The following is a 21,775-nucleotide window of genomic DNA, read 5'->3' on the forward strand; positions in this document are numbered from 1 at the left end:
TATACTTATTTAATCAGGGTGAAAGGGAGTTTACCATCTGAAACTATTTAGTTGCTTTTCTGAGATTAAATATATTAATAGGAGGAACAATTGTCTTGGGGATTTGGGGAGAAATTGAGAGGATAGAAAACTGCAAAGAGATCACCAATCCACAAAATCTTTATTGTCAGCATTTGTTTATATGTGAATGTTATGTGGATAACTTCTTTCCTAATGCCCAACCCAAATTACTTGTGCGAGAGCTGGCCAGGGTGGAGTGAAGCCAGAAATCAGCAGGTATGTCCCCTTCTGAATCCACAATAAACACTGCAGACCTCCCAGCCTTTCAGGCAGAGCTCCATAGGCTGAATCACAGAAGGCAGATGCAGCTTCAGAGTCGTGATATAACTACAGCTCTTTCTGGTGAGCAATGATGCCAGGAAAAGTGATCCTAGAGAGTGAACAGAAGCATTCACTTGCATGAATGCCTGGGGACAAGTGTGGCGTGTCCATGCGTCCTTTGTGGGGTTTAGATTCTATGCCCTTCCCCAGCCATACCTAACCTTTCTTCCCAAGGGAGAAGCAGCGTGGGACTTGCTAGGTTTCATACCAAAGGCCTTTTCCTCTACAACATCTCCTCCATAGGAGGGAATGAGAATGTGGCCCTCAGCCCAAAGTACAATGCTATAAATACACTTATTCCATGGCTGGAGGAAAATTTATGAGAATTCACATCTAAAATAGATTGTATTTGCATATACATTGCATGTGCATTCACGGTATTCTGCATATTCAGATCTGTCTGTTAATTCCATTGTCTTTATTTGAATGAAAGACTGAATGAAAGCATAATGGTGGGAACGAGTACCTAGGACAACAACAGACTAAATGTGAAAGCCTGGCATGACAAAAAAAATGAATTATTATTTGGAGCTGCAAACACTTTCAAATGGAGTCTGCATATGAGTGGGTACCTAGGGCTAAGTGAAACTAGGATTTGATGGATACGAGAGTTGCTGAGGAAACAGAGAATTAAGAGTTTAAATAGAAGGCAAACATTTCCAGCCAGAAAAAGATTTCAGACAAGAATGGCTCTCTCACCCTACACAAATCTAGGACCTAGCCCTGCATCAGTTCACACAACCTCCTCAAGGACTTTCCCCCAAGGCATTCACAAACTATTTAACCATACAATACCATGATTGGTGACAACAACAGCTCCCAGTGGAAAAGACTATGGCAAAGTGCATGTCCTGAATACAGTTAAATACAGATTAAACACATTTATCTACAGCAGTGGGGTTGAGAGATGTCCTAATTAATAGGAAAATGATGTTAATAAGTGCACCAAGAGGTTTTAATCCAGATATGAAGCAGATTTGCTTTTCTGAATAACCAAATGAGCAGCTCCTCTTGCTGATACAAGAAAAGAGAAAAAAATCCTTAATCCATAGTAAATCACATGTTCTGAGTCTACATAACTCGTGTAGGGAAATGAGGAAAAATCACCTGGGTAGGAGAGGGATGCAAAAGTGGTTTGCCATGTTTTTATTATATTAAAGCCTTAAAGAATCAAAATCTAACAAACTAACATATGTCAGAAATACTAAACGCTTGTGTCTCAGCTTCTATTCACTGTCAGAATTCTGCAAGTGAACTCTCAGAATGGAGGGGGAAATGTCACTTAAAAGGATAATGCGTCAAGTCGAGAAGACAAATTACTTACTAAAGGTGAGGTAACTCACTTTCCAAGAAGTAGCTGTGTTATCATTAGAAACAAAGCTCTCATGATCATACAGCCACTTGTATCAAAAATTCAGCCACCTTACCTTCCATGAACAATTTATCTTCCAGACTAGATTCATTATCCCTGTAACTGACAAGTCTTCCCAGTCTGTTTTTGCTGTCATACCTTAAACTCCTGTAACTCATCAGCTGAAAGTTGAGATTTTTTTTAAGTTCAAGTACTCATTTCTAATCCCCTGCTTTATTCTTCTACCCTTTCTTTTTCCCCCTTCCAGTTTCTAGACTAGCTCCTTTAAAAATCTGAAGTTAAGTGTCCTTCTCAACCTTCACAAGACTCCAAGAACAACCAAGTGAGTTACCCTAATGAAATGATTTTGTTTTTCCTGAAGTATGCTAAGTTGCAAGTCTTTGTTTTTCTATCATAACCTCAGGCTATTGTAAATGAATTCTTTGCTACCTTTGAAGGGAGAGATGAAGAAAAATTCCCCAAGTGCAAAATCAAACAGAAAATAGAGCTTCTTCTGCTTTACTTGAAATATACGTCTTGTCCTGCTGGTTCTTTAATGTTTTCTTTTATGATAAAAATCAGTGAAGGACAGGCAGCTCCCTCGCCCCAACATATTACAATTATAAAATGGCTATAATCCATTTTAATGCAGATTAATCCACTTGTTTGTGGCATATCCAACAACATTAAGTTTTCTTTTTACACTTCCCACACTATCCTAACATTTTTACAGGATGTTTTAAAGAAGCAAAAGCCCTCCTGGGGTTAGCTCCTTGATACCTGAACATTTTGTTAAACTCTGCAATCTGGCTGGCATTTAAACACTCAGAAAATGTTTTTTTAAATTAACAATGCATCATTATCCAAGATAAACACTTAAAAGCAATCCCAGTCTCTGTTTGGTCACTAACTTCATAGTGCAAATCTGTTCAGCCTCTAAAAGCTGCATTGACATGTGGAAACATTTGTAAATGTTGCCCTCAGGCTTGCCAAGAGCTGCTCTCCTGATTAAACTAAACCCTCACACAATGAAGCTGCCCTTTCTAATAGTGGCCACTTGTTTAATCAACACTTTTCTAACAATGTATTTTCCTTTGGGTTCTAATAGGAGATCTGATATTATACAAACAACCAGGCTCTGCAGTCCTCTAATTAAAAGATGCATAGATGAATACTCAGAACGGAAATACTCTGCCTGAAAGAACCTGAAGTCATTATTTAAATAAGGGGAGAGCTAGGGAACCTTTGGTGTTCAATTAAGGGGAAAAATAAGGCTTACACTATAGATTTCACACTGTCAGTGTAAGAGAGTGCAAATCACCTCAAGTCAACATCACTGACAGTATCCCTGAAACAATACATCTTTGATACTCTTCACACCTACCTGTTATCACAACAATACAGGCTATTCTGTAAGGTATGGTGACAACATTTATTACTTTCATCTGAAGAGGGCCACAAGAATTGAATCCTTTAGGGTCCTCTCACATCAGCTAAAAACAGATCAATACTTGCAGGTACAGGTCGCACCGAATACTGCTCTCCAAGGAATAGTCCATCTCTTCTGTGTGCCCCTGGCCTTCTCCCTGCTCTACTGTTCCATGCCAGGGAGCAGGCAGGGCCAGGTGTTTGTTTTTCAAAACAGGGGAGTAATGGCTCTTACCTGGTCGCTCCCTGAAGAAGACACTGGGGAGAACAGCTGCCCACCATCCCATGAAGCCCTGAGTGAGGGCAGATGAGGATATGGGTGTCCCAGAGATAGGCTGCTCTAAGAAGAAACTGCACATTGGCTGAACAATAAAGACCAATTATGATGATGCTTGCATCACCAAGGTGTGCAAAGCTGTCAAAGTGTAAACCTGTTTTCCCCTCCCTCCTGTCCTTCTTTTTGACTAGATCTTGTACAATGAGGTCATTTAAAGATACTTAGAAAGAGACATAATTGTTTGCCATTATTCAGCACAAGTTGGTCATAAAAGCATATTCAGATACACTCATTCAAAACTGCCCTCTTTCAAAATGACCATTACAAAAAATGGGCACTTCCCAATTGTTCCCAATGGGATTGAAGCCAGTCTGTCCTCAGGGACAACTTCTCTATGTTCTTAGGAAGCAGGGACTAGCAGATGAATTGAAGTGATAGTCACCTATGCCTCGGTCAGATAGTCACCTATGCCTCGGTAACGTCAAGAAAGACAGCAGCCATTTTGAGAACCATCTTAACTGAGAGCAGATTGTGGCCTCAGCCTCACCCAAGAGATTTCATTTATTCACAACAGCTAGTACAATTGGTCCTGATATAGTGGAGCACTTAAGCATATGCACCTCTGTCCAGGACAGCACATAGATACTGCTTAATTTTAGGCATGTGCTTAAGTCCCATTGACTTTGATAGGACTTACAATCATGCTTAACTGCTGTCCTGAATGGAGGCCTAAATTACACAGGAGAGAAATTATAAGGCCACCCTTATATTTTCTCTTCAAATGTTTGCATAATGAAACACTAACAATTATCTAATCACTAACATGATCCTCTCCCACCTCGTTTGATTACTAGGAACAGGCAGCTCACAGCCCATCATAACTATGTCCTGTCTGGGCAGGAAACACATGGCCCGTCTTACTGGCTCACGATCCCTAGTCATTATGAAAGGTACAGTACAAATCTCTTTATGTAGCACATTACACCCACAGGCAATCCTTGGACTTACAACAGAACTGGTTCCTAAAAAGTGAGTCAGAAATCAAAATGTTGTAACTCAGAACCACAATTCATTGCGGGACCAAGCATTGTAAAAGATAAAACCAACATCGTAAGTTAAATCAGATTGTTAATTCAGAAATGTTCATTATAAGTCAAATGTTGTAAAGTTTAGAATTGTCTATGCAAGGTGCTGTACAGATTTTAATTGCTATACCTACCACAAGGGATCATTTATTTGCTTGTAAATTCTTTTGGTTTTCAGAATTCTGTTCTAATATTTTAATGCCACCATGAAAGCTTAAAGCTACAATATCTAAAATGAAATTCAATTAAATTCTTTGCCTTCCCCACCCTTCTTTTAAACAAAGCTCAGAAGATTCCAACACTTTTTCAGCTCAGCATCTGACATTATATTAAAAGACAGCTGCAGGAAAAACAGAATCTCACTATATGAGTGTAATCAATGACCCATAAAAAGTAGCTATATTCAGCATCATTTAAATTAAATTTAAAGCAGTTTTCCTGAGTTCTGTTTCTACTGAATTATACAGCTTGAAACTTGTTGAACAAGAAGACCAGAAAACAATGATAATAATAATTAATACAATTTTGTGCACCTATATTTTCATTAACCAATCTAGCTGTGTAAATACTATTTACTGAAAAAAGAAATGTTAATCAATACAGGTTGACAGAATCAATTGTTTGTGGCAATAATTTTACTTGACAAAAGCTTTTGGTGAAATTTTAACATTTCTGTAGGCTGTTGTGAGCATTTGTCGGCTTTCTAATTACCGTCAAAATATCCGCATACATATTTCAATTACATGAAATTTAAATTGCATTGTCTTAAATTGTGTTTGAACTACTTAAAATATAAATGGTCACTCAACATAAATTTCATTACTGAATAGTGATGACACCTGTCAGTAGCTAATAAATATGTATCATGTGTGTTACTAGAGAATAAAGTCATTAAAACAGAATGTTTCCCTTTTTCTCCATATACCTAGTTGTCTCCATTATTGGAATCAATGTTTATGTCAAGATCCGTAGTAAATTTAATGTTCGCTATACTGTCAGCTTTAACTCACTGCTGCCACTCATGCAGAAAATAAAGTCAACATTAATTTTATTAGCCTACAGATGTCAACATGAGTCATGCCACTGAAAATAGTTCAGTGAAACGTATGAATATGCTATTCCCCCCAAAAAAGCATCAGGGTCAATCTTGATCTTCCTCAAAGTTCAGTAATTGGATTTTTTTTCCCTTGTTTTAAAGTGATAACTTGTGAGACTGACTCAGACAATGGCAAAAAATGGCAAGAAGTTTAGGTCCAGATCCAAACTTCATAGCAAGGTCTCCAGGGCCAAAGTCTTACTCTTTCCCCTTATGAAACACCCCCTATAAGTAATGGTAGCTAGGTTGCCATAAGTATGTTTCTGTAAACCTATCTGCATCTATGCCACGCTTGGATTTTGCCTACCATGAGTGGCATAGCTATGTCAGCATAAATTTTAAGCATAGACTAGCATAAACCTGATTGTAAAATTTCTTTAGAGTCTACACTCACTTTTACTATGCTGCCTAAAAAAAATGCCAGAGGCAGATGGAAAATTCACACTACCGAGGCTAGCTTTTATACTGTAAATACATGATTTTTATTTACTGTTGCCTCATCCTTAAGATATGCCAGTGCTTGTCCGCTTTTTCTATTTGTTGTGTCCTATCATAAAACCGAAGTGAGCATTCTTTGGAGTAGGGACTGGCTGTCTTTTTATTACATTCATCTATGGAGCCAAACAAAAGTAGGCTCCTTTTCTGATCCTTGATCTTGCTACCAATGTGCAAATAACAAATAATAGGCATTAGGAAACTGGTTAATTGACAGAAACATGGGATAGTTGTGGATATGTAGTGGTCCTATGCTGAAGTTAAGGTAGAGTTTAAAGTTACAAAAGTTTGGGACTCTTGTGTAGAGCAAATGCCAAATCTTCCTGGTGTAACCTACACACTACACTGGATGTGGTGCACTGTTCCACCAAGTGGCACTGAGACCACTTACAGAGAGAAAGAATGCATGTGCTCTTCGGCCTTAGCTTAGCACCTCCTGGTTCAAACTGTAGAGGCTCATACACCAAGTTCTAGAGGCCGCAGGTTTGGTGACACTTGCACTTCTGGTCTTCCTCTCCTCAGCATAACCTGCTTGGAGTCTCTGACAGGTGATCCTGACTACTTTGGCTAGGAAGTTCTAAAGTGCGGGCACTTCAGTTGCCCCAGCCCAGACTGTCCTGCTGCTCCTGCTCTCTGCCTTGGAGCTGTCCCTTGGGAGCCTCCTGATTGCTTTGCAGGGTGTGGGAGGGAGATGGGGGGGAGGTACTGATGTCAGGATGTCCCTCCTCCCCCCACTCCTGTACCCTGTCTCCACACAGAGAGATGGGGATGGAGGGAGCTTGGCAATGCAAACCTTCCACTCTTACACACTGTGTGTGTGTCTGTCACTCACAAATACACACTGTCCTTCCTTCTCATCTCCTGACCCAACACATACATGGGGGAGGGGGTTGTTACTACTTTTACTGCTTGCAAAGTCAGTTACTGGTCTGTGCTTTTAATCATTTTCATTTTTCTCTTATGCTTAAATTTAATTATTTCAGTAGTAAGTTCTAAAATTCCTAACCTGTCATGTCTGGTCTGGAGTAATTATGCTCCTGGATGTGGCTGGCATGTCCCTGCAACCTCTAAGATGGTCTCCACATGCTATCCTTGCTTGCAGACACTGCTCCTGCAGCTCAGTAATAGAGAGCTGCAGGCAGTAGAGGCTGGTGCCTGTAGGTGAAGAGTAGCTCATGGGGTCACTGCTGTATATACCAGTTGCTTATGGGCATTGTGAAGAGTCTGCCCTGGCTCTACTTCTGCATCCCTGGGGCAGCTGTCTGGCCCCAATGTGGGACTTGAACCCACAATCCTACCCTCCCTAGGCAGGTGCCCTGGGCCCTGTGCCCTAGACCACTCAAGAACTCACTTCACCACCCTGCTTTCAGAGGGGTCCTTATCCTGCTTTCCTAATGCAGAAGCCAGCTCCATCCCTGAGGTAGCTGGTGTTAGCTGTCCTCTGGGTGGGCAGAGGAGGGTGGGATCAAGCCACCGCCCTGTTGTCAAGGGGCCGATGACCTCTCCCCCTGAGTTCACTGGAGATCCCACCCCACCTTTAGCTGGTCCCTTACCTTGTTTCACAAATGCAGGAGCCAGCTCCATCCCTAGGGCAGCCTGGGTGGGTTGGCTGTCTGCCCCTTCCCTCCCTCGCTCCCAGGGTGGGTGGGTCTGAAGTCCATGACCCTGTGCTCCCCAAGCAATACCCTGCTCCTAGGCCACTCCACTGCCCTACCTTCACTGGGGCCCTTATCCTGCTTTCCTAGGGTATGCCTAGACTACAAGCCTGTTTCGAAAGAGAGCATCTAGGACTACAGCCAGGACTTTTGAAAAAGCAAACTGCTTTTTTGAAAGAGAGTTCCCAGGCAATGAAAAAGTACAGTTTGCGTTCAATAATGGGGGAAAGAGCACTTTCAAAAAAAGGCATTATTTCTTGTAAAATGAGGTTTTCCACGATCGAAAGAATGTGCCAGCAGTCTAGACGCAGGGAAATTTTTCTAAAAAAGGAAGCCTGTAGTCTAGGCACACCCCTATGCAAGGGGCAACTCCACCTGTGGGGCAGCCTGTGTTGACTAACTGACTGCTCCCAGCATGGGTTGGATTCAAGCCCATTACCCTGTGCTCCACAGGTAAATGCCCTATCCCTTAGTCCACTCAAGAAGCCACCCCACAGTGCGTTCAGGACATCCCTTATCCTGCCTTCCTGATATGGGAGGCAACTTGATCCCTAGGGCAACCTGTTTGCTACCTGAGTGGGGGCTGGTGACTCTAATCCACCACCCTGTATTCCACATGCTGATGCCCTATCCCCTAGACCACTCCAGGACCCTTATCCTGTGCTGGCTGGAGGGGAGACAGGACTCAAAGCCACCACTCTGTGCTCCCCCCACCCCGTGACTGGTCTATCCCCTAAGCCACTCCCGAACCCAGCCCACTTCCCTACCTGCAGCAGGTCCCTTATCTTGCTTTCCTAATGTGGGAGCCAGCTCCATCGATGGGGCAGCCTGTGTTGGTTCTCCAGCTACTCCCAGAGTGGGTGGAGTGAGGAAAGGAACTCAAGCCCCCAACCTTGCACTCCCCAAGCAAATGCCCTATCTCCCTACTCCACTCCAGAACCCCACCTCCTAACCTTCAGGGTATCCCCTCCCACACTCTGAACCCCTTGGCCCAAGACCAGAGCCTGCACCCCAAACCCAACCCCTACCCCAGCCTGGTGAAAGTAAATGAGATTTGGGGAGGAAGGGAGATGGAGTGAGCAAGGTGAGACCTTGGAGAAGGGGTGGAGCAGGGTGAGACCTCGGAGAAGAGGGGGAAGGAAGCCGGGCATCATTATTTGGGTCTGAGGTAGATCTTACATTGCACTTAAATTGAAAAAGTGATCTTGTGGTTAAAAAGGTTGGAGATCCCTGATCTAGAACAATCACCATCAGCTTTTCTCATTAATCAGAATACTAAGCATGACCCTCTTGCCTACCCCAAAAGGACAAACACTTGTGCTCACTCAAACCAATCTCCCCTGTGTTGGCACACACTGTCATTTGATTCTGTACATGTTAACTAAGTGGAAAGAGATTTTTGGAGTTGATATTTATTCCACTGTTGACTTTATTCTCAGTTTGTGACAATATAACCTATCAAAGTAGTGCTTTAGAAGACTATTCACCCTAAGCTGCATGGCTGTGCAGACAAAGTTCCCATTAAGGGAAACTTCATGCAGGAGCTCAGAGCTGCTGTGGGGTGAGATATCTCTCCTCAAGCTCTAAAGCTGCTGTGGCCAGCGAAGAGGCACCTTTCTCTACTGGACACAGCACCAAGTTGCTGCAACTGGCAGAGGGCAGCACCTCCCTGCTGGTTCCTGTACTGAGCTGCTATGGCTGGGGGAAAGGGACACCTCCTCCCAGCAGAGAGCCCCACAGGTAAGCCCAATCCCCAATATCCAGCCTCACTTTGAGCCTCCCCATCTCTGAGCACCTTCCTACACCCCAAAGGTTTCATCCCTGACCCCACCGCAAAGCCCACACATCCATCCCAGAGTCTGTGCCCTCTCCTGCACATCAACTACTCGAAGAGCCTCTCTCTTGCACCCCAACCAGCCCTGAACCACTTCCTATAATCAGAACGTCGTGGCCCCACTCCTGCCACATGAATTTTGTTATGTGCACCAATATGAAGGTGGTATGTCACAAATCACAATCACACTGGTGCACATCAGAAGATTCATTCTGTTTGGGTGTAGAAAAGCGCCACAATCTAGATGTAGCCTAAGTGGTCTAAATGCCACTACACGGGACAGTGAACCACACCTACTAGGAGTATGCATTGCAATAATATAACAGTACCTCTAGGTAGACAAATGCTAAAATGCCTTCTGGAAAAACCAACAACCTCCAGAATGAACTGAAGAATAAGGAAAATACCTTACCTTCCTATGTCTTTGAATGAATCCAGGGGGAGGTTAGAAGGACACAGAATGATTTCTATTCTGGCTTTTAAAGAAAAGAAAGCTTCCTGTGGAGAACCAGTACACTGCACTTTCAAAGTAAAAAATAACATTGAGTATCAAATGTGCCTTCACTCTTAATTTCTATGGTATTTTTAACCAGCATGCATTTACTCACCGATACTGTTTTTGGTATATTATGTGATAAACTCCATCACAGATTATCAGGGGTTTATTGCCCAACTACGCAAGATACATTTTCTTTGCACCAGTGGCGAAACTTCCAAAAACAAAAGTCACAGTATGGGGCTTTCAAACAGAGGGGAAGGGTGCTTGAGTGTGGGAAGCATTCAACAAATAAAGACAAACTTCACCCTATCTTGCATTTATTTCTTAGGCTTTTTAAAAAGTGGGTTGAGAGCTTCCTCAATGGCTTTAATAATTACAAGCAAACAATTGCTTACAAGGTTACCTAGACTATAGCTTCCACAAGAGATACAGCAGCAGAACTACCGTCTTCCAGTAAGCAAGCTCATTCCCCCTGTTCTCTGGGAAGTGTGCAATGTATGTAGACATTCATGTTTCCCAACAGGTTTTTCTTCACTGTTGGATTACAAAGAACTGCTTATGGAATACGGTCCCACAAGAAAGAGACTGGCAGAAACTACAGACTCTCAGGTTGATCACTGAGGAGTGAGGGAAGTTCCCACCTACCTTACACATTGAAGCCGGGTTTGGAGTATTGAACTGGGGTGCAGAAAATGGATTGCTTTAGAAACTGCACCCTGCTTCCCTGAGATCACTTTCTTAATCAGTGTCTCCCTCCACTAAGCTCCAGTTATTTTTAGAAGCAAATTGGGATGGATTACTGTTCCCTTCATGAGTCTCTGGGGATTGTACACCAAATCCCTGCTTACAGTAAAACAAACTGGTGAAATAAGTTTATCTCCCCTTTCTTCGTGTTTTATTTTATTTAAATATTCCTGCAGAACTTTGAATATATATCAGGCTAGGGGTTATCTGTTCATGGTTCAGATTAAGAAACAATATTGCAAAGATGATAAAAAATAATTTCCAATCGAGTATTTATACATGCTAACTGATTTAATGCATCCATTTTGCCTACTATCCATTTTGAAGCAAGGTTTTCTGAATATTTATATTGTTGATAAATCACATATGGTTCAAAACTAGGAGTATGGCTATATAGTTCAGTTGAAACAGCACAAAGACTTCTTCTCCATGCCTGGGGAAAAGTAACACAGACACAGATATTGCTGCTATCAGTACAATTGCTGTCCTGCTGTTTTAATCTGTTTGCTACAGGATTGTTGCACAGTAGTCCATGGCAAACAGCAGTTGCAGTTTGCTGACTTTCAAATGGCTTTCGCTCTTGTGGAAGTAGCTGCTTTTGTTGTTGCTGTGTTTCCTTTTTTTCCCCTCTTAAGCTGTAGGTTCAGTTACATTAAACCTGGCACCCCTCGTGTAAAAAACCTCAACCATTGATGACTAGTCATCATTTCTGCCTAGAAAATAAATACAGAGTCCTCCCTAACTCTTGGGCTGCTGTGAACAAACATCCCCAACAGAAGTTCTATTAAGTTTCACAATTTTCTTTTAAAATGTATCCATTTTTGTCTATCAGGAGATGCCTTTCCTATAAGATATTTTTGTTTCATTGCACATGTATCAACAGGTGTGTTGTAAGCAAAACTCGTGAAGTCATTCTGCCGCTCTAATCTGCACTAGTTAGGCCTCAGCTGGAGTACTGTGTCCAGTTCTGGGCGCCACATTTCAAGAAAGATATGGAGAAATTGGAAAGGGTACAGAGAAGAGCGACAAGAATGATTAAAGGTTTAGAGAACATGACCTATGAAGCCAGGCTTCATGAACTGGGCTTGTTTAGTTTGGAAAAAAGAAGATTAAGGGGGGACATGATAGCGGTTTTCAAATATCTAAAAGGGTGTCACAAGGAGGAAGGAGAAAATTTGTTCCTCTTGGTTTCTAAGGACAGGACAAGGAGTAATGGGCTTAAAGTGCAGTAAAGGAGGTTTAGATTGGACATTAGGAAAAAATTCCTAACTGTCAGGGTGGTCAAATATTGGAATAAATTGCCAAGGGAGGTGGTGGAATCTCCCTCTCTGGAGATATTTAAGAACAGGTTAGATAGACATCTGTCAGGGATGGTGTAGACGGAGTTTGGTCCTGCCTTGAGGGCGGGGGGCTGGACTCGATGACCTCTCGAGGTCCCTTCCAGTCCTATTATTCTATGATTCTATGATTACTCATTATGGGATATGAAGTGTAATTCTCTGTGTGATCACTAGATCATTTACCTGCATTATGAAAGCTGATTATAACACTTTGACTCTAAAGGCAGTGATATAATGGGGGCTAAATAATCAATTGATTTTATTTGTTTCAATACCATTATGATGTAAAATCCAAGTATGGAGCAGGGGCACCAGCAAACATAAATGTTTTCCATGTCATTTGAGGCCACCTGAAAACACGACAATTGTCAGTCCAAGTACCATACTGGCTGTCAGACTAAATTAGACCATACACCTAAGGTGTCTCAACACCTGGACTCAAGCCATCCATGAAACCCTGGCAATTATGGATTAGTTATAATATGGACCACAGTAGCTGTTAACTTTAAAATAACATGCATTGACCAGCCAGGTAACTCCACCTCTTACATTTTTGCTTTTCTGCCTCTGTGCTCACCAGGCACCACACAAGTTTTCAGGCACAGGGTGTCAGTGAAGAATGACAAAACCCACCCTACTTACTATTCAAACAATCAACTACTGCTTGCTGCAGGCTTCACTAAAGTATAGGTGTAGTTCCCTCTACCGTGAATAGTGAGCACATGTCCATTAGTTTGCCAAATTTGGGGTCATTGTACCTACTATTGACCTACAATTATAATACTTATTAGAAGCCCTCTCCTTCTGTTCCACCTGTACATTTCTAAACAGCAGTGAGTCTAATACTCTTAAAGAATGTGAAAAGGAAAAAAAAGCCAATAGGAAGTGAATGTATTTAAATTATCATATAGTCCTAAATGCTGGAAAGGGAATACAACCAACCTTTTATTCTTGAGTCAAGAATGTCTCCCTGAGTTAAAATACCAGGAGAATTACACTCTCTTGTTTAATCCCAGTCACAACATATCATACTACAGATTATCATGACGTTACCTCTGTCATTAAGAAGCTGTAGAAATCAAACATTATTCCAGAGAAAAATCAGATATCTAGCACACCCTTTGAATTTCTGAAAGCTTCAATTGGCATTCCATAGATTTCACACAATTAAGGATAAAATGAGCCTCTATGACAACTGTCACATTCGCAGTCAAAAAGTTCAAACTGACCTTATTTGCACAGACTCAAGATGCAGTAATACTGAATTATTACAGGTGAAGTAGTTGCACTGGAGGCAATCAAATTAATAAAGAGCCAAATGGCAAGGCAGATTGGAATGTCCTTGCCAAATATTACTTAACAAACCATCTCATTAGGTGATAGAATGGGCCAACATATACTGACACTGGATGGGTAATTATACTATACAGACTGAGAGAAAAATAATGGGTATAAACGTTAGTGCAGGCACTTGGCATTCAACTTGCTAGCTCTTTGCCCATCTCAAGGGAGCAATAAAAAGAACCTGAGCATGGGATGGTTTTTAACATTCAAGCATTCAATTTCTTATTCTGACCTGATGTCGAGAGGAGGTCTCTAGAGCATTGGCACAACCCTAAGGAGAGTAGTTATCCTCTACACTTTGTGATGTAATAAAAGATTACTCAGGTCTTTGGAGATTTCAGTGGTATTCAACAGCTGCCTGTTTTTTTGTGATCCTTCATTGTGAGATGTCCAAAATCTCTATTTAAAAGATTTGAAATATATTTACTCTTTAAAGAATACATTGAAATATTTCTGTATAAAACGTGCTGATTTTTTTTTACTGTAGACATCAATTATGTGGAAGTAGAATGTGTGTGATGAAATTAGCATAATAATAGGAGACCTCGGAGAATGTTATTTAACAATCAATTTGTCCTTTTACTACTCTCTCAAGAATACACATACACACAAGAGTGTGTACCCACCCACACACACACATATCTTGCATACACACACTCACTCTCAGGAGAAATGCAAGTGGACAACAGCTACATGAACACAAACAAAGCACGGCAGAGAGCTACATATACTTTTAAGTGACCTCAAATGCCCCAGCTATGGATGTTGATTCTACGGCTTCAGATGAGAGAAGAGAGCTATATCATGTAATCAAAGAATGTGTGAGCAAAACTCAGAAGCACCTAGAAAACAAGGATTATATGAGCTGCAACGTACATGAAATTAAAGATTCTAAGAATGACAAACCTCACTGCAGCAATACATATGAGTCACATGCACTCACTTCACATTTAACATGCAATGGTATTGACTCCAAAAGTGCTCTTTCAAAAACCTTTATGTTTCCAGTCAGTATTAATAAGGCCTTAAATAAGTTAATTGAAGTATACAACACTAGAGCCCTTCTGTTGAAAATCTTAGGAGACCTTAGTATACATATTATATAGAGTATATTTAGTGTCATTACTGAGAATATGTAATACTAGAAGACTTACGCAGCATTTCCCAGAGTTGGAGCTAGCCCATGCAGGTGATGGGGGAGACACAGTTCCCCCTGGGTTCTACCTGGGGCCAGCATGGGGTGGAGGGAACCACACAGGCTGCCTTCTGGCTTCTTCCTGGGACCAGCCTGGAGCAGTGGGGGCCACCGGTCCAGTTGGTGACTACTACCCAGGACAGCCTGGGGTGTCAGAGGCTGCCTGGCATCATGGCCCATGGGTGGCCCCAAGAGGCAGGGGCCAGAGGCTGCTTCCTGGGGCTGGAGTGTTTGCTGCCCTTCCTTCCCCATGGTCATTCATGAATACAATGGTCCCTGCTATCACACGCCTCCCTTTCCTTTTGATGCGAAATAATCATATTCCATGCACATTCCATTGTTCTGGCACAACCAAACCCTGATCTTGCTTTAAGTTATGATAAGAGGAAGCTGCGTACCACATTTGGTGGTGCTAGCTCTTTCCTTTTAGGAAGAATTCTTGAACAAATGGACTCACAGATGGACAGATGGACACACAGATGCACAAACTCTCTAAAACATATAGCAGATTCATATATTAGTAGTAAGACATAACTTCTCTTCTATAAATAAGCATTCTTCAGCTTTTCATAATAACAAAGAGTTCAGATTAATCCAAACTGTGTCAGTATAATCTAATCTGATGAGTCATGCATGCGCCCATAGACTATTCTGAAAGATGCTTTCAAAGCAAATAAAATCTATTTTTGGAAGTAATACAAAGATGTTATGAGACACTTTCAATAAATATTACAGTATTTAAAACCTCCACTAACTTTGGGGAAGTATCTAATTAATTACTGTTAAAGCCATTAAATGCTTGGCCCCAGTGAATAGCAATGCTAATTATTTAAGAGATTTATGTGATTAACAATGTAAAGTTAACTTTGAAGCTAGTTGCTTAACAAAACCGTGTGCCTCATGGCATTTCACTTACACAACTTCCACTTAATGTAGTCCAGCAGTACTTTACACAAAACATTCAGTAGATATGTCGATTTTTCCCTTGCAGTGGAGATCCAGATGCAGAATGAAATGGATTTTAAATATGTAAATGCTTTTGAGTCAAATTGTAAGCGATAGTACTGGACTGTTATTCAACTCAATATGGAGCAGCAGTAAATCTAGCAATACTGTACATGAGTGTTATTTAATTCGGTTTGCACTCAGGATTTCTGAACCATCAAACACCCTTTCTGGTGGCTTGTTATTAATAAAAAAAAGTCACATTATTCCTTTATATACTTTAGGAAAAATTGCAATAAAAAAAAAACTAGGTTCATATAGAAACTGAATAGGCAGATTCAGTATGCAGTCCTAATTTTAGCCAGTCTTCCAGTAATTCCAATATTGTAAGAGTACCATAAGACTCAGAAATTCAGACTTTGTCCCAAATTCTGCATGTTATACTGTACATTATTTTTCTATTTTTTTAATCACAGGATTTTTTATAAATAAATACTTCCTATATCTCAATTCTGCCTTGGAGGATACCAGTGCTTTTGCTTAAAGCCCTTAATTTATACATCTTTGCCACGAAAAACCTAGAATGTGATCCATGGCTACTTTAGGTGCTAAAGCCCTGTTTCGGACTCTACTGAGATTGACAAAACTCCCACTTATCTGCCACCTAAACTTGCTCAGCGCCTAAATTTTTGCAGCGCTCCCTAAGATCTGGTCTATATTAGGACCTTAATCCAAAATTACCACCGAGGTCGAATTTGTAAGGAATGGGTCCACCCTAACAAGCCTGTTATTCTGGAATAGGGGCCCTGGAATCTGAACTCTGTAGTCCTGCTTTTCATGATGAATAACGCTATTCCTGAATGTGTAAGTCTGAAAAAAATGTTAGTGTGGACACTCCGGTGCCGCTAATTCAAACGTATGGACTTCCTGCACCTCCCCAGAGTGCTTCTTGGGGCTCTGAGTCTGAGGTAGTACATCCACATTAATGGAGACTGCCTCAGACTACAGTCGATTCTTCCCCATAGTGAGGACATAGAACTTAAAATCGGGTTCCCAAATGTTAAACTTTGTAAATTCAGTCTAATCTCTGAGGGTACGTCTATACTACCACCCTAGTTCGAAGTAGGGTGGTAATGTAGGCAACCAGAGTTGCAAATGAAGCCCGGGATTTGAATTTCCCGGGCTTCATTTGCATAAAGCTGGGTGCTGCCATTTTTAAATGTCCGCTAGTGCAGACTCCGTGCGGACTAGGTAGTTCACACTAGGCTTCCTAGTCCGAACTACTGTTACTCCTCGGAAGCCTAGGAAGCCTAGTCCGAACTACCTAGTCCGTGCCGCGTGTAGCAGCGCGGCACGGAGTCCACACTAGCGGACATTTAAAAATGGCGGCGCCCGGCTTTATGCAAATGAAGCCCAGGAAATTCAAATCCCGGGCTTCATTTGCAACTCCGGCTGCCTACATTACCACCCTAGTTCGAACTAGGGTGGTAGTGTAGACATACCCTGAGTGTGGACATGACCTAAGTTCCTAGCTCCCTAAGTCTTTGCTGCTGGGATGCACACTGTTGATTCCCTCCAGGCACCTGGGATCCAAAGCTTCAGAGTGATTCGCAAACTGGGGAAGACACATTTTTGGCTCCCTGAGTAAAGTGCAGGGGCCCAATCTGGTAGCCATGCTCATTGGCAACTGCTGGATTGGGTCCATTAGGTCAGTGGTGGTAGGACAACTTTTAGAGTGGAGGTGCTGAGTTGCACTTCCCTTACCTCTGTCCATGCCCCTCATCATCCTATAGAGCAGGGACCAGTAGCCAGGAGTATACATGTAGAGCTGTTAGTCAGGACCATACGTCAGGCAGCTGGGCGGGACCCAATGTGCTGGGCCTGGCACTGGGTCCAGAAGCCAAGTGGGGCCTGGAATCAGTGGCCAAGCCTGAGCAACATGGCAGAAAAGATTCTAACTCACACATATGTACGTTTCAAAACAATAGCAGCCTTCTTGGGGAACAAGAATACAGGCTGGAATTTTACAAAAATCAGAAGGGTTTTTGGGTTTGACAATTTTAGTCAAAGTATGTCAAAACAGAGTGACTAAGCAAGGTGGACTATATTTATTGGGCTTACTGGTTTATGAATTTCAGGTGAAATTATTTCAACAACAAAGGAATGATGCACATCTTTGGTTTGGAGCAGGACTAAGAAATCTTAAATAGGGATGTGATCGTTTATATTAGTCCAGTTCAATGTTCTCTCTAATTTTTTTCATTTGTGTGCAGAATAAATTGTGTTATGTGCACTCAGGCATGTATGGATGTGCACCACCAGTAAAAAATATGCTGCCAGATGTGGACACACTGCTAATCAGCTGGGCTGCATCTGAAATTCTCCTAAATGGTTGCCCAAGCACTCAGCTTACAGAGAAAACTGGTCCAGTCTCTTTGTATGTATTCAAATTTGGTAAGTTTTCTTGGAATGCCAAGTCAATGCATCTTGATCCAGTCAGTGTTGATAGCTAGTTCTTTTGGGGGAAGACCTCTATTTTGAGTCTCTGCAGCAAGAATGGGCAGAAAAAAAAAGAGAAGCACTCCATAGGTGTTTTTATCTGCATGTAACTGCATACTGCAAATTGTAAACAAATCAGGAAAATTATACCCTTAAAAATGTATATAGAAAAAGAAAATCAATGCAATTACATATGCCATTATGAGCCCAGGATGCTCTATGATTTCCCTGCTTCTAGATGTCTATATGCTATTCTGGGCTTGGGAAACAGACTTTACGATGGAGTTAGAAGTTTGTTAGTACAGATGGTTAGAGCCCTGCATGGATACAAAATTTTGTATCCACATCCACAAGCCATGGATATCCACACTAACATCTGTGGATGTGGATACCCATGGATATAAACCAGATACCCACAGACTTGCAGGGTTCTACATGCAAAATGTGTATCCACATCTGCATCAGTATTTGCAAAAATGAGCCATGGATATAAAGTGGATACCCACATATTTGCAGGGCTCTACAAATAGTCTAGCAGCCGTCTTAGATTCCTACAGTTCCTCAGCTTCATGTCTCCTAACAGTACCTTTACTCATGGGATGGTGTGTTGGACAACCTGCACTATTCACTCCTGAACTAGTATCTCTCCAGATATTTGTGACCTCTTTGAGGCAGCGAAGATGCATCCTGACATACTTAGCGACTGATGATAACAAACCTCATGCTCTATACATGAACTATAGGGGGTGGTTAAAACAATATCACATCCTAATCCACTGTATTGATACAGACTTCGAGGATTTGGTGATCACTAATTTCAGAAAAGAGGATGTGACACACATCTCTTATGTTAACACCAGTATTAAAGAGTCTCCATACTGTGCCAACATTTATTTAAAGATTTTGAATTAATTACTTTGGAGACAGTGCTGTAATTCTTGTAATTTGTTAATCTTTCTGAAAGGTAAAGTGTTAAAGCTCACAGAAATGCATAACAAGCAGTAACTGACTACAAATAGCATACGGATGTACAAGCACAGTGATTTGAGCATTGGTCTGCTTAAACCCAGGGTTATGAATTCAATCCTTGAGGAGGCCATTTAGGGATTTGGGGCAAAAAACTGTCAAGGATGGTACTTGGTCCTGCCGTGAAGACAGGGGACTGGACTTGATGACCTTTCAAGGTCCTTTCTAGTTCTAGGAGATAGGCAATCTCCATTTAAAAAAAATCCAGGGGTTTTTTTATGTAAAAATACCTATTGTGGAAGTACTCAACTGAATAAGAACCAAAGACCAAGGCTGAGATTCAAGCTAAATACAAATAAACTTTTGTGAGATTTGGGGGGAAGTATAGTTAGCATTTTCTTATTATTGTTTAATTTTTGTCATTTATTTTCTCCTTTGGCTTCCCTGTTTCTGTCCAGGCCTGGAAGGAGAAAGCCTGATACACTTTCTGAACAACTCATCTCTAGCACGATTTTAATCAAGAAATAACCATATTGACTTTCTTGCTCCAGTTTCAGATACGATTTAAATAAGTATATGAAATTTCCTATTCACTAACTGAAAAAACTATTTGATATTGCTCATTAATTGACAGACGGCAGAACAAAGAGCAATGGTCTCAAGTTACAAGGGGGGAGGTTTAGATTGGATATTAGGAAAAACTATTTCACTAAGAGGGTGGTGAAGCACTAGAATGGGTTCCCTAGAGAGGTGGCAGAATCTCCATTTCTAGAGATTTTAAAATCCCAATTTGGGATTGGTCCTGCTTTTCGGAAGGTGTTGGACTCAATGACCTCCTGAGGTCTCTTCTAATGCTATGATTCTATTAGTTTATTGGGCATAGATTACTAATTTCAGCCTGATTGTTCTGCTACTTTCCTCTCTTACTCTAAACTCAAAAAACTCTTTTTTCTCTCCTTTCCCTTTCATATACACATGCATCCTGTACCTTTGCCTGTTACCTATTTTCTGCCTTTTCCTAATGCCATACTTCCTCTTCTTTCATCCCCTCTTCCTCCATCTTCCTCACTGTGATTGTGAAATACTTGTTGCAGCTCTGCCTGCTCCTAATAGCTACTATTAACATATGTGACCTCATCTTTCCTATGTAATAAAGTAGTGAAGTTTTGATTATTGCAAGAAGGAAACAGCAAGTCCCAGTAATTGAGTAAAATATTTTACTCAGAATGCAGAAGCAGCTATCAGGTGGTCTCTCAATCAGCTCTTACATACAGGGCTGCACATGACTGTATATATGTAGGAAACTGGAAAGTTAGACAATGGAAAAGAGAAGAAGAAGGGAAGGAGAGGTTATGATAGAAAAAAAAAGCAAAAGGAACAAGATTAATAGGATATAAATTAATATTCGTTAAAAGGTCATGGATATCCATGAAACTGAAGTAAAGATATTATGGCTCTATCTTAGGAGAGTATTTTAAATACTAACAATAGGGTAAGGTGGCAGCACTGAATGCAAACCCCTCAGCTACTGACATCAGGCATTCAGAAGAGTTCAAAGCAGAGACAGCTGCTCACAGTTTGAATGGTCATTTACAATTCCTAGCAGTCAAATGATTTATTTTTATTCAGTTTATGTAATTCAGGGAAATGTGATGAGCAGGACTTATCAATGGGTTGAGGAGCAAATTTAGGAAGGAAATGTTAATTGTGGAGCTGTACATACTTTAATTTATTGCTTATTACTTGACAGATGACAAAATGAGGAGCAATGGTCTCAAGTTGCAGTGGGGGAGGTCTAGGATGGAGATTAGGAAAAACTATTTCACAAGCAGGGTGGGGAAGCATTGGAATGGCTATGCAGGGAGGTGGTGGAATCTCCATTTCTAGAGGTTTTTAAACAATCTCAATAAAAACAGAGTAAGTGCAATTTAAATGATATAGGGATTCAGGAGGGTTATTCTCCTAATTTCAACCCTGATACACAGAGAACCGGAAGTATCTCACCTAATTCCAGACAGTTATTTTACAAATACTATTGAGTTGTTGCACATGAAGTTAAAAATGCACAAGTCAAAATGTCCCAATGATAAAAACAAGATAACACTGTCTCATCTGTCACTGCTTCTTTACTTTCTTAAATAAATGTAAACTGTTGTTGTGTGCTACAAGACAGTCTGCACTGCATCCCCAAGGTGGCTGCATGTCCGTAGTGTGTTAACTGATTCATATTCATATCTGAATTTGTCAGATGTTTGAAATACGGTACTTTGGGAACCTTCTGGATGCAAAGCTGAATAGGAATGCAAAGTATTTTATTAATGAATTATGTATTACCCCAACATGTCAATGGCTCAGGAGAAACTAAGGTCTATCCATTTCTAATGTCCCCAACACAATAATAGCTGTCTACCTTCCATGCATTTGGAAGTGGATCCTTTCAAAAAAGAACTCGCCTTTTTTCAATGCAATGATCATTACTGTCTGTGGTTGGCTTCTGGGGCAGCATTGCCAGAATGATTCAAATCAGAATTCTTGGGAAAGCCTACAATAATGGGCGAGGCCCATCCTATGCTCTAAATATGGCTAGATTAATTAATAATTATACCATACAGCTCCTTTAGGGGCTGAATCTTTCTTACCC

At 41.1% G+C, this 21,775-nt stretch overlaps 2 protein-coding genes across 20 annotated transcripts in view; both read right to left on the reverse strand.

The window, feature by feature from the left end:
* Positions 1-4,935, reverse strand: part of LOC112547838 (uncharacterized) — a 240,467-nt gene extending 235,532 nt beyond the window's left edge. For 8 of the 10 annotated variants that reach the window (XR_012906850.1, XR_012906849.1, XR_012906847.1 and 5 more), the window contains exon 1: positions 3,396-4,935. The gene's annotated coding sequence lies outside the window, so the exon portion shown is untranslated. Of the gene's footprint in view, positions 431-3,395 lie in introns of all 10 variants that reach the window. The other 2 variants (XR_012906846.1, XR_012906843.1) reach the window with 2 other exon arrangements.
* The window catches only part of PCDH11X (protocadherin 11 X-linked), a 1,146,051-nt gene that overhangs the window by 862,904 nt on the left and 261,372 nt on the right, over positions 1-21,775 (reverse strand). The window lies entirely within an intron of this gene.

Source organism: Pelodiscus sinensis, chromosome 13, assembly GCF_049634645.1.
Source record: "Pelodiscus sinensis isolate JC-2024 chromosome 13, ASM4963464v1, whole genome shotgun sequence".
Classification (NCBI taxonomy): Eukaryota; Metazoa; Chordata; order Testudines; family Trionychidae; genus Pelodiscus; species Pelodiscus sinensis.